The following is a 13,995-nucleotide window of genomic DNA, read 5'->3' as shown; positions in this document are numbered from 1 at the left end:
ACAACCACTGAGGCCTGTGCACCCTTGAGTCCATAGGTGCCATTGCAATGACAAGCCTAAGCACCACAAATGAAGAGGAACGCCCGCTCTCCACAACTAGAGAAAAGCCCTTGCAGCAATGAAGACCCAGCATAACCAAAAATAAATAAATAAAATTATCTCTTAAAAACTACAAAAGGAAAAATAACAACTTGACAGTGGAGAAGTTTTCACCTTTACCAAGTCATCAAAGTTCACATCAGCAGCAAAAAGACCAGTCACTGGGGAAGGGGCGGCAGACACCACATTGGGCAGCAAAGGTACCAGAAGAAGCCCCTGAAGCAGTCCAAGGAGCAAGACAAAAAGATGGACCAGGAAGATAAGGCATTCAAGCAGAAAAAGGAGGAGCAGAAGAAACTCAAGGAGCCAAAAGTGAAGGCCACAGGGAAAGGCCCCATGGGCACAGATGGAATTAAGAAATCTGGCAAAAAGGAAGCTGTTCCTTGTGCCTGAGGCAATGATGCTCCTTAATTCCATTCATGTTTAAACATCTGGATTTCCTGCTGTAACATCTGTTGCCATCTACAGCTAGAATGAGGTGTTGTCTTAGAACCTAGTACATTTAAGAACAAATGTTTGTATAAATTAATAAGTAATCATAGAGTAGCTCCTCTTTAGTTCTTCTTAGCCATTTCTACTTTAGCTATGAGATCTGCATAAATCCAACCCAGAATCCTGCCGAAGTGTGTTGTTAAGTCTTTGTTCTATACTGAATTCTGTACTACTTGGAATTAAATGAATTCATTTAAAATGGCAAAAAAAAAAAAAAAAAAGGACAAATCAATATTGTGTCTCTTAATAAGATCCACTGAAAACACACAATATCACGTCTATCATTTTCCTGCCAAAAATGCATAACTTGCCTCAGACAAACCTAAATAAACCTAAATGAGGAACATTCTACCAAATGAATGGTCTGAACTTCCCAAAATGTCAAAGTCACTAACAACAAGGAAGAAACGAAGAACTATCACAAAGTAAAGATTAAAGGGACATAACTAAATGCAATTACAACCCTGGATTTGATTCTAGACAAGAAATAAAAAATATTTTTCCAAAAAGGAAATTACTGGGACAAATACTGAATGACTGTGGTTATACAGGAGAGTGTCTTGTCTTTAAGGAAGACACTTAAGTAGGGATAATTAGGCATCACATTTGCAACTTATTTTCAATTGGTTCAGAAAAAAAAAGTATCTGAATGAGTGACAAAGAGAACATTGAAAAATGTTTATCATTGGAGAACTTGGGGTGAAGTATACATGAGAATTAGCTTTCACCCCAATAGTTCGTTGGACTTTAAAAGCATGAAACTTTACTATAAATTTGAAATTATTTCTAAATAAAATATGAAAAAATATATTGGGGATAACATAAAGAGTTTTTGGAAGAAGTACATGAGTTAATACATATGAGGTGCTTAAAACATAGCTAGGTATACAGTACCTGTAAAGAAGGCTGAGCGTTGAAGAATCGATGCTTTCGAACTGTGGTGCTGGAGAAGACTCTTGAGAGTCCCATGGACAGCAAGGAAATTAAATCAGTTAATCCTAAAGGAAATCAACCCTGACTATTCATTGGAGAGACTGATGCTGAAGCTGAAGTTCCAATATTTTGGCCACCTGATGCGAAGAGCCAACTCTTTTGAAAAGACCCTGATGCTGGGAAAGGTTGAGGGCAAGAGAAGAAGGGAGCAACAGAGGAGATTTTTGGATGACATCATTGACTCAATGGACATGAGCTTGAGCAAACTCCAGGAGATAAAGAAGGACAAGGATGCCTGGTGTGCTGCAGTTCATGGGTTGCAAAGAGTCAGACACAATTTAGCAACTAAAACAGCAACAACAAGGTACACGGTAAATGTTAAATAAATGTTAGTGATAATTGTGGTAATGGTAGTAGTAATGAACACCTGAACTGTACACCACAACTCATCTGAATCAGAACAAGTTGACTCTGGCTCACTTATTTGTTTTCTCTTTTCAGATTTAATTTTGAGATTGAAAGAATATTTATTTGTATTTGAGATGCTAACACCATCACTGAACTTTTTATTGAAATTTAAGCACACAGTGTACACGTAGGACAATATTTTATAAACCACTGTCCTCAAGTAAAAAAAGATGTTAGCAAAATATTTTAAATAATCAAGATAAGCTTTTGAAAAGTCATTTTCATCTTTCATTAATTTAGGCAATATGGTGATAATGAGGTTATATGATCTGTACATAAATACATTATATGTCTTTATCCATATACAATATATACATTAAGATGTATATATTTACTATAAGGCAGTCATATACAATATTATAATAATACACATAGAGTTAACAACCATGAGAGTTGAAAAAGCCTTTGGCGGTCATCTACTCCAGTTCCTTTAATAGCAACTATCACCTCTGTAGCATCTGCAACAAATAGTTCAGTTTCTGTTTGAACCTACTTATTCCTTTTGAAAGCAGCCACCTGGGAATCATTCTGGTTGTTAGAAAATTGTTTTTTAACATTCAGTCAAAATCTCCCTATCTATAGTTTCCAGAATCTGTTCCTACATATTAGCTCTGGGGTCACTAATTATTTCTCTTCCACAGGAAATCTCAGTATCAGGAACTTTTCTACCCTCCCTGTCCCAGGTCTCCCATCATGAGTTTTCTCTTCTCCAGACTGAAAATCTCCTCTTTTTTTAATTACTCCACATATAATCATGGTTTTCATCTCACCATATTAACCACTCCAGTTTCTATGATCTCGCCTATTCAGGAGAGATTCTACTTCTATGAGGGGAGCCTGAGATCACACCAGCTATTCTGGCATCCTCACACATTTAGGGTTTTTCCTTCAGTCAATATTTACTAAATGCCTGTGGTGTGGAAGGCACTGTGCTAGGATACTGCGAGAGATAAAATTAAGAAAACATATGCTTTCTCTTAAAGAACTTACACATTCATGCGGGAGAAAAGAAATATGCTAATAGTACCAAAAATAGACACAAGTGCTGTGTATGTTAAAAGAAGGAAATTATACAATTAAATATGTATTTGCTGTAACACTAAGTACTAGAGAACAAAAAGTGATGACAGTTTCAGACTAGACCTGTTTTGGTTTGGGATAGCATGAGAATTGGTAAAAAGCAGTAGGCGTGGGATTTAAGCAACATTAAGAGAGGAATTTCCAGATTGGGAGAATTATGCATTGATTGAGAAGACACAAAAAGTTTTTATTTTTATCCTTTTGACCTGTAACAATGTGATCAATAAACACTAGTCCAGATTGATTTACATGCAACTTTATAAAGAGACAAATAAATTGACTACTACGCACCTAGTGCTTTACATTATTATTTTACTAAATCCCACAACAACCCCAACAAGGTAGGCACTAATATTAGTCTCTCTTTAAAAACAAATCAAGTGAAGATCAACAAGCGTCAGTGACTTGCCCAAGGTTACAGAGCTGCTTATGGCAGCCAGCCTTCAAATTCAGACTGTCATCTTCCAGTCCGACTTGAAGTCGTCAACTACTTACTGCCCAATGAAGCAATATCCGGCAAACTCCCACCCACATTCCCACAACCTTCCTGGAGAACTACTTGGGAGAAATCTCTCACTGAACAACCTGTTCCTCCTCTGGGTTCAAGAACACTTTCTACAGAACTCTGTTACAATCCTTGGCATAACGTATCACTCACTGTGAATTGTTTATGTAACACTCACTCCTGATAAAGTGTTACTGCTCCAAGAACAGAGATTATGTCCTTACTTATTCATGGTATCCCCTTACCTTAAGGCATTGCCAGACTCAACAAATGCTGGGAGCATGCTTTGAATAAAGTCACCCGTTTAACCAGAGACCTCTAATTCTGGGTCTCATTTGTTGTGTAGAGCTTTGGTTGCCACAATTCTGCAATCTAACACTATCTTCTATCTCAGCTCTAAATTAAGGGAATCATCCAAGAAGTAATTGTGAGTATCTGGCTTCAGTCCATCCCGCCCTCAGCAGCCTCATTCATCTTTGGGATCCTCGCTCCCATTTATTACTTTTTAAATTTTATTCATTTTTGGCTCCACTGGGTCTTGGTTGCAGTGTGTGGGCTTTCTGCAATTGTGGCAAGCAGGGGCTCCTACCTAGTTGTGGTGCGCTGCTCCTCATTGTGGTGGCTTCTCTTGTTGCACAGCGACACGGGCACAAGGACTCAATAGTTTTGGCGCATGGGATTAGTTGCCCTGAGGCAAGTGGGACCTTCATGGACCAGGGATGGATCATGCGTTCCCTGCATTGGCAGGTGAATTCTGAACCACTGGACCACCGGGCAAGTCCCTCACCCCCATTTAGAACAATGGCTCAGCCAGAGTTACACAGAGCCCAGAGGCAAAATAAATGAGAAATTAGATTACCTAATAGCTATCCTTCAGGTTTTTAAAGTAAAAGTCATGGTTCAATAAAGTTGCTGATACTCCGGGGCCTTAAATACAAGGAAAGAGAAAAGTGATTTTGAGAAGTCAGGAAATGACTAAATGAACCTAAGTAATGATGACACACATGTGGATTGAATTAATATAAAATTCAATACATGAAATGGTGTTCAGTTCAGTTCAGTTCAGTTGCTCAGTCGTGTCGACTCTTTGCGACCCCATGAACTGCAGCACGCCAGGCCTCCCTGTCCATCACCAACTCCCCGAGATCACTCAAACTCACGTCCATTGAGTCGGTGATACCATCCAGCCATCTCATCCTCTGTCGTCCCCTTCTCCTCCTGCCCCCAATCCCTCCCAGCATCAGAGTCTTTTCCAATGAGTCAACTCTTCTCATGAGGTGGCCAAAGTACTGGAGTTTCAGCTTCAGCATCAGTCCTTCCAATGAACACCCAGGACTGGTGAACATCCAACCAGGATGGACTGGTTGGATCTCCTTGCAGTCCAAGGGACTCTCAAGAGTCTTCTCCAACAACACAGTTAAGTGCACATAAATTATTACATATGCTCATTGATCATATATAATTCAACTACAGCAGTGACTATAAGGGAAATCAGAGGAGTAAGTATTTAACATGTATAATGTTATACAGTGAAAGTGAAAGTTGCTCAGTCGTTTCTGACTCTTTGAGTCCCCATGGACTGTAGTCCATGGAATTCTCTAGGCCAGAATACTGGAGTATTCTAAATACTGATAGCCTTTCCCTTCTCCAGGGGATCTTCCCAACCCAGGAGTCAAACTGGGGTCTCCTGCATTGCAGTTGGAGTCTTTACCAAATGAGCCATCAGAGAAGCTCATAAAGGGCCAAAATTTTTAAGCTTTATATATATATATAAACATTTATAGGGCAAAGTACAGTTTTGGTCCACAGAAAGACAAAACTCAATGATCTCAGCTCATCTCTGACATTTCCCTAAGTAGACGGGGATTTCCTGTGCCCAGACTAGAAGGTAGATGGATGAAAAGTGAGAAGGGAGAGGCACTGGAGTGGGTATCATTCTCCTTCTGACACCCAAGCCAGTGATCAGCACACAGTGACTTTTAAACAATACTTTGGTTACATAGAGAATCAACTGTTAAGGACAGAATGGCAAAAGAAAAACAAAAACAAGTGTGGTGATGGAAAAGGTCACTGTGCCTGATTTTATAATAAAAATAATGCTGGAGAAACATGAAATAAGAAAGAGCAGCGGCACATAACATCCTGGAACTGTGACTTACCAGAGTGTTTAAGAATATCATCCATATTTCCTTGCAGAGGCAAAGTGACCTCCACAAGGAAAATGAGACAAGACACTCATCACCAATGAAACGTTCGAAAGTGCCCAAGAAAGAGAGTTTAGTTAGAATACAATTAATACCATCATCATTTTCCCCATCAACAAATTCCAACCTCAACCTGGAAAATTATATTGCTATTCAGTTCACCAGGATGCAAAGACTCCTCAAGCACCTACTAATTGGGAATGATCTAGTCCTCATGAAGACCAGCACAAACTGCCAGATTGCTAGACAGGCCAACAATTGCTATGATCAGATAAAAGACCTGAAGTGTGGATAGCAGTACTATCCAACTTAAAAGTCACTATGGATAAACAACAAAGTCCTAATGTCTATCATGGGGAACTATATTCAATATCCTGTGATAAACCATAAAGGAAAAGACTATTTTTAAGAAGAATGTATATATGTGTATAACTGAGTCACTTTGCTGTACAGCAGAGACTGGCACAGCATTGTAAATCAACTATACTTCAATTTTAAAAAGTTACTGGGGAATTCAGCCATCCATTTGAATTAAAATATTGTAAAAATTAATTTTATAAGCTCCAATTAAGCTTATATTTGATTATGGCATATTCAGTTCAGTTCAGTCCCTCAGTCATTTCTAACTCTTTGCGACCCCATGGACTGCAGCACTCCAGGCTTCCCTGTCCATCACCAACTCCTGGAGCTTGCTCAAACTCATGTCCATTGAGTTGGTGATGCCATCCAATTATTTTATCCTCTGTCACCCCTTCTCCTCCTGTCTTCAATCTTTCACAGCATCAGGGTCTTTTCCAGTGAGTCAGTTCTTTGCATCAGTTAACCAATATTGGAGCTTCAGCTTCAGCATCAGTCCTTCCAGTGAATATTCAGGACTGATTTCCTTTAGGATTGACTGGTTTGATCTTCTTGCAGTCCAAGGGACTCCCAAGAGTCTTCTCCAACACCACAGTTCCAAAGTATCAATTCTTCAGTGCTCAGCTTTCTTCACAGTCCAACTCTCATATCCATATATGACTACTGGAAAAACCATAGCTTTGACTAGATGGACCTTTGTCAGCAAAGTAATGTCTCTGCTTTTTAATATGCTGTCTAGGTTGGTCATAGCTTTTCTTCCAAGGAGTAAGTGTCTTTTAATTTCATGGCTGAAATCACCATCTGCAGTGATTTTGGAGCCCCAAAAAACAGTCTCTCACTGTTTCCATTGTTTCCTCATCTATTTGCCACGAAGTGATGGAACTGGATGCCATGATTTTAGTTTTTTGAATGTTGAGTTTTAAGCCAGCTTTTTCACTCTCCTCTTTCACTTTCATCAAGAGGCTCTTTTTTTCCTCTTGGCTTTCTGCCATAAGGGTGGTATAATCTGCATATCTGAGGTTATTGATATTTCTCCTGGCAATCTTCCAGCTTGTGCTTCATCCAGCCTGGCATTTCTCATGATGTATTCTGCATATAAATTAAGTAAGCAAGGTGACAATATACAGCCTTGATGTACTCCTTTCCCAATACTCCAGGTATATTTATATGTATACATATTTTCTTCATTGTCATATTTTCTTTCATCTACAAAAAATACTCTAAAGAATAGCTCCTTTTTAAAAAGATTGGATAGTAACAGTTTGAAAATATGACAGACTAAATGGCATTTAAATAAAAACACTTTAAGTATTTTTTATTAATTTTTATTGGAGTATAGTTCCTTTACAATGTTGTTAGTTCCTGCTGTTCAGCAAAGTGAATCAGTTATACATATACACATATCCCCTCTTTTTTGGATTTTCTTCCTAATACACCACAGAGCACTGAGTACTGAGTATAGAGTTCCTTTTGCTATACAGTAGGTTCTCATTAGTTATCTGTTTTATACATAATTGTGTAGATACGTCAATCCCAATCTTCCAGTTCATTCCACCTCCTCACCTCCTTGATATCCATACATTTGTTTTCTACGTTGGTGCCTCTATTTCTGGTTTACAAATAAGTTCATCTGTACCATTTTTCTAGATTCCACATATAAGTGACACTATATGATATTTGTTTTTCTCTTTCTGACTTACTTCACTCTGTATGACAGTCTCTAGGTCCACCCTCATCTCTGCAAATGGCACAATTTTGTTCCTTTTTATGGCTGAGTAATATTCCATTGTGTATATATGCCCTAACTTCTTTATCCATTCATCTGTTGACGGACATCTAGGTTACTTCCTTGTCCTGGCTATTGTAAATATTCCTGCAATGAACATGGGGGTGCATGTATCTTTTTGAATCATTATCATTAAATATTTAGAAACTGAATAAGTATTAAAAGTTTCAAACTAAGTAACATGTTATTCCTCATAGAAGACAAGCCTATGTACATATGGGTTAAAATAAGCAATTACTTCTCACAAAGCCATCTTCAATAGAATTTTACATCTAGTAATGAAATGAATTTAAAAATGAAAATGGGAGTATAAACCTAGAATTTAAAATGTAATCTTTTTATCATATCATGAAACATAGTTGATTATCTTTATTATAGAAGGATGGAGTTGGTGATGGACAGGGAGGCCTGGCGGGCTGCCACAAAGAGTGGGGTCACAAAGAGTCCTACATGACTGAGCGACTGAATTGAACAACCAAATGTAAATGTCAGATATTATAAAGGGTAAAAAGATAGATTTGACTATATAAAATGTGAAATTTTCTATACAGCAGAAAATATAATAAAGTTTAAAAATTTTTTAAAAGTCAGGGGAAAAGTTGCAACATACTCAACAAAAATCTTTAGCATCTGAAGAATTTTCACAAATAAGAAAAAGCCTATAAGCATACCAACAGAAAAATAAAGCTATGAGCTGGAAACTCACAAAACAAAAAAAAAACAACCAGTAAGTACTCTTGCCGGGAAAATCCCATGGACGGAGGAGCCTGGTAGGCTGCAGTCCATGGGGTTGCTGAGAGTCAGACACGACTGAGCGACTTCACTTTGACTTTTCACTTTCATGCACTGGAGAAGGAAATGGCAACCCACTCCAGTATTCTTGCCTGGAGAATCCCAGGGACGGGGGAGCCTGGTGGGCTGCCGTCTGTGGGGTCGCAAGGAGTCGGACACGACTGAAGCGACTTAGCAGCAGCAGCAGCAGCAGCAGCAGCAGTAAGTATATAAAAAGATGCTCTTTACTGCCTATCCAATTGACAAAAAACCTTATTTTGGTAATAGTGTGGGAATTCTGACATTCTAATTCAGTTTTTATACTGGTATATTGGTACATCTTTTTTGTAGCACAATCTAGAAATATCATTCTTCCAACAAATATTTCTTGAATACACATATATCTGACATTAGAACATAGTAAAGAATAAAACAGACAAGGGAGGAGATAAGAAGTAATTAAAGAAATAAATCAATGTATCAAAAATAAAACATGCATATCCATTGAACCATCAATTTCACTTCTAGGAATTTTTTCCAAGGATATAATCAAGTGCACAAATATTTACTCAAAGATACTATTTGCAGAATGGTATGATAACAGCAAAAATCAGAAATAAATGAACGTTCTTTATTATGAGATTATTTAAATAAATTGCTCTGCTTACATAGTACAATATTACACAACACTTAATGATGACCTAGTTTTATATGTATTGATTTGAAAGACATTAGTGATAAATTATACAGTGAAAATGCAACCAACAGAAGATTGGTTCATTTAAAATACATGTGGATTTACTTAAAAGAAAATCTGTTTGAGTATAGCAGTGTCCTAAAAAACTAAAAATAGAATTACCATAATGATCCAGGAATCTCACTCCTGGACATGCATCCAAAAAAGATGAAGGCTCTAATTCAAAAAGATACATGTACCCCGATGTTCATAGAGCCACTGTTTACAATACCCAAGACACTGAAGCAACATAAGTGTCCATCAACAAATGAATGCATAAAGAAGATGTGGTACGTATACACAATGGAATATTACTCAGCCATAAAAAGAATGAAATAATGTCATTTGCAGCAATATGAATGGACTGACAGATTAACATATAAGTGACGTAAGTCAGAGAAAGACAAATATTACATCATTTATATGTGGAATCTAAAAAATAATACAAATGAACTTATTTACAAAACAGAAACAGATTCACAGACATAGGAAACAAACATGATTACCAAAAGGAAAGGGTGGCATAAATTGGAATATGGGATTAACAGATGCACACTACCAAATATAAAATAGATAAATAACAAAGATTTACTGTATAGCACAGGGAACTATACTCAATATCATATAATAATCTATAATGGAAAAGAATCAGAAAAAAAGAATATAATGCATATATGTATAACTGAATCACTTGCTGCACTCACACAACATTGTAAGTCAACTATAATTCAATTTTTTAAAAATCTATTTACAATACTTTTCTCTGGTTTTATGTATTGCCCTATTACCCAAATTTCTTAACAATGAGCATACATTTTATTAGAGAAAAACCACAGCTATTCAACATTTTGAAGAGCATATATGTAATCTTTACAGAGTTCACAAAGCGTATCCCACCAGTATAATTGAGATTATCAGCATTGTGATACATCTTAGTCATTATTTTCTTCAGGTTATAATTTTCCATAAGATTGTTGTCTAGCTTTTTTCCTATTAAATTTGTCATTAATTCTTTTTGTTTAAACTTCATTTAGGAATATCTTTTTTGTATTAATATCAATTTTACCTCTTTATAGACTACATTTGTTCTGTAATTAAAATATGTGTATTTTCTTAGACTTTAAACTTTTTATCTTGTTTTGGGGTATAGTCAATGTTGTGAGTTTCAGGTGAACAGTGAAGGGACTAAGCCATACATACACATATATCCATTCTCCCCTAAATTCCTGTCCCATCCAGGCTGCCACATAACATTGAGCAGATTTCCATATGGTGCTCAATGCGCTCAGTCACTAAGTCATGTCCGACCCTTTGTGACCCCATGGACTGTAGCCTGCCAGGCTCCTCTGTCCATGGGATTCTCCAGGCAAGAATACTGGAGTGGGTTTCCATTTCCATCTCTAGAGGATCTTCCTGACCCAGGGACCAAATCTGCGTATCCAGCAGTGGAAGGTGGACTCTTTACCCCTGAGCCACCAGGGAAGTAACATGCTATACAGTAGGTCCTTGTAAAAATAAGTAAATTAATTTTAAAATATGTGTAAATACTTTCTTGCTCAGCCAAACACCAAACACTTTAATTCACAGGTTCTGTGACTTGGAAACAGATGATTATGAAAGTTAATGGTTATGAAGAGTTCAGAAATACTAAAGATGTCAAAAAATAAAGATGGATTATAAAAAAGTTCTGGAAAACATGTGTAATTTGTGGTGTGTGATGGCGCTGAAAACCAGTAAGTGTATTAACATGTTTGTAATGTTTGTGTGTATATACTATGTATTTTCATATGTGAGAGTTCTTGTTTATGCTCACCCCGTGCCCTCCCATGTAGGTAAATCAAGCCTGTTAGGCATATGCTTTATCTGCACCACCAGGACGAGCCACATTTGCCTTCAGTTATCTTCAGGAAACAAGCATCAACTCATCCGAAAAGGGTTACACTGTCGAGCGGGCGCTACTCTGGCCACCTGCCTTGGAGGCCGGCTATTTCTGGCAAAGGTGCGGCGTAGAACCGCAAGGCACGCCGCCTCCAGGGAACTAAGCCGACGACGAAGACGCTGGAGGTACTTCAGCACCACGGACACGGGCAATCCCAATCAGGTCCTTTAAAGCCTAAACACAGCCGACACCTCCCGTTTCCCAAGCGCTCCCAGCCCTCTCCGCCCAGTGCGTCACTGTCTCTGGGCCCTCAATCGTCACTCAGTCGCCAGCTTTTCATCCCGCACCCCCGCCAACCCCGGCAAAAGCCTGGACACAGATGCGAGTCTGCGCGGCCCCGCTACTCGTCCTTCCTGCTGGCCCGCGCACCCCTCCATCCTCCTCTCTCCAAAGGGGCCACACGGCGCACGTGGCGTAGAAACCCTACGGCCCAAAGGCGGCTCAGGGAGGGGTAGCACTTTCCTCCTCGGAGCTGCGGGAGGCTGCGTGGACTTGCCCTGCGCCTCTAGCCACCACACTCGGCCGCGGCCTGGCCCTTCCTCCACTACCCCTTGCCCTTGCCTTTCACTGGGGAAAGATCGCGCTGTACCGTTTATTCTCCGCGAAAATCTCAAACCATACACACAGGCGTCCAAGAGTCGGCAACAGAGTAAACGAAAATACTCATTCGTATTTCTAAATAAGAATTTAGAAATTGTTATTTCTTACAACCACCCAGCATTCTTATAACCTTATTTCTAAAACCACCCAGCATTCTTAAAAAGTTTGAAATTGATGCCATGGCGCCACAGGGACTCACCCTGGTTTGGGTGGGCTCCTGGGCGTGAGGAAAGCAAGAGCCCTGGCCTTTATCAGAGAAGTACACATACACACGACGGTGGCAGGAAACCGGGGCGCAGAGGCCATAGCTGATGCTGACCCTACCGAACTCGCGTCCAGGTGTTCCAAGGGAGCAGTGCTGGGAAGTGGGGGCCCCGCGGACCCTCAGGCGTCGAGCAGAGCCCCGGAGAAAGGGTGTGAAGGGGGCGGCCCAAGCCCCAAAGAGGGACTCGGCCTCTTAGGTGCCTCGGCTGAAAGTGAGTGGACTTCTCTCACTCCTTATGGGTGGGGGCGGCCGGGCAGGCAGGGTCAAGTGCCCAGTCTGCTGTGCTGACTGGCGGCCGGGTTACCTGCGTGTGGCGGAGAGGAAGGCGCGAACAGGTGCTCCGGCCGGGGCTGCCCGCTGCCGCGCGCCTAGTCCAGGCTCTGAGCCCGCTGAGGCCACCGCGGGCTTCGCCAGGAAAACCGCGGCCGGGGCGGCGGAGGCCGCGGGGCTGGGCGGGGAGAGGGGCGTCGCCCGCGCGGACACTGCGCCTGCGCTCTCTGCGGCTCCCCCTGTCCCTCACCGCAGGTGCCCCAGTGGAAGACTACCGGGGGCGCCGGGTATTCGTGGCAGGCGGGACTGAGGGACTTCCCCTACCCGCACGGTGGGAGGGCCCAGGAGCCGGGAGCCTGCCTTTCCGGACCGCCAGAGCCTACGCCCTCAGAAACACGCCCTTGGAGAGACCAGATTTGAAGCAATCGCCAGCCAGCCCGAGTGACTTGGTTTTCTGGAAGAGGGCAGGGAGGCAGCCTCAATCCATTTCGACCGTTCTGTTTGTGTTTAAGGTCGCAAGTCGATTCCTTGCTATTTAAAATATGTCTCAGTTCAGTTCAGTTCAGTCGCTCAGTCGTGTCCGACTCTTTGCGACCCCATGAACTGCAGCACGCCAGGCCTCCCTGTCCATCACCAACTCCTGGAGTTCACTCAAACTCATGTCCAAAGAGTCAGTGATGCCATTCAGCCATCTCATCCTCTGTTGTCCCCTTGTCCTCCTGCCCCCAAAATCTCCCAGCTTCAGGGTGTTTTCCAATGAGTCAACTCTTAGCATGAGGTGGCCAAAGTATTGGAGTTTCAGCTTCAGCATCAGTCCTTCCAATGAACACCCAGGACTGATCTCCTTTAGGATGGACTGGTTGGATCTCTTTGCAGTCCAAGGGACTCTCAAGAGCCTTCTCCAACACCACAGTTCAAAAGCATCAATTCTTCGGTGCTCAGCCTTCTTCACAGTCCAACTCTCACATCCATACATGACCACTGGAAAAACCATAGCCTTGACTAGATGGACCTTTGTTGGCAAAGTAATGTCTCTGCTTTTGAATATGCTGTCTAGGTTAGTCATAACTTTCCTTCCAAGGAATAAGTGTCTTTTAATTTCATGGCTGAAATCACCATCTGCAGTGATTTTGGAACCCCCAAAAATAAAGTCTGACACTGTTTCCACTGTTTCCCCATCTATTTCCCACGAAGTGATGGGACCAGATGCCATGATCTTCGTTTTCTGGATGTTGAGTTTTAAGCCAACTTTTTCACTCTCCTCTTTCACTTTCATCAAGAGGCTTTTTAGTTCCTTTTCACTTTCTGCCATAAGGGTGGTGTCATCTGCATATCTGAGGTTATTGATATTTCTCCTGGCAATCTTGATTCCAGGTTGAGCATCTTCCAGCCCAGCATTTCTCATGATGTACTCTGCATGTAAGTTAAATAAGCAGGGTGACAATATACAGCCTTGACGTACTCCTTTTCCTATTTGGAACCAGTCTGTT

At 40.8% G+C, this 13,995-nt stretch overlaps 1 protein-coding gene and 1 pseudogene across 5 annotated transcripts in view; one reads left to right on the top strand and one right to left on the bottom strand.

The window, feature by feature from the left end:
• Window positions 1-12,826, bottom strand: part of SLC35G2 (solute carrier family 35 member G2) — a 36,421-nt gene extending 23,595 nt beyond the window's left edge. The window contains exon 1 of one of the 4 annotated variants that reach the window (XM_086355427.1): window positions 12,540-12,826. The gene's annotated coding sequence lies outside the window, so the exon portion shown is untranslated. Of the gene's footprint in view, window positions 1-12,169 lie in introns of all 4 variants that reach the window. The other 3 variants (XM_086355500.1, XM_086355664.1, XM_086355582.1) reach the window with 3 other exon arrangements.
• On the top strand, window positions 196-1,080 carry LOC147379142 (translation machinery-associated protein 7 pseudogene; annotated as a pseudogene). Its single transcript, XR_015147477.1, has one exon. The product of XR_015147477.1 is annotated as a translation machinery-associated protein 7 pseudogene (transcript).
• Window positions 12,827-13,995: the final 1,169 nt, after the last annotated feature.

Source organism: Bos grunniens, chromosome 1, assembly GCF_055505025.1.
Source record: "Bos grunniens cultivar Pamir isolate PY7600 chromosome 1, Bosgru_T2T1.0, whole genome shotgun sequence".
Lineage (NCBI taxonomy): Eukaryota > Metazoa > Chordata > Mammalia > Artiodactyla > Bovidae > Bos > Bos grunniens.
The sequence above is the reverse complement of the archived record's forward strand: the minus strand, read 5'-3'. Positions and strand labels throughout refer to the sequence as shown.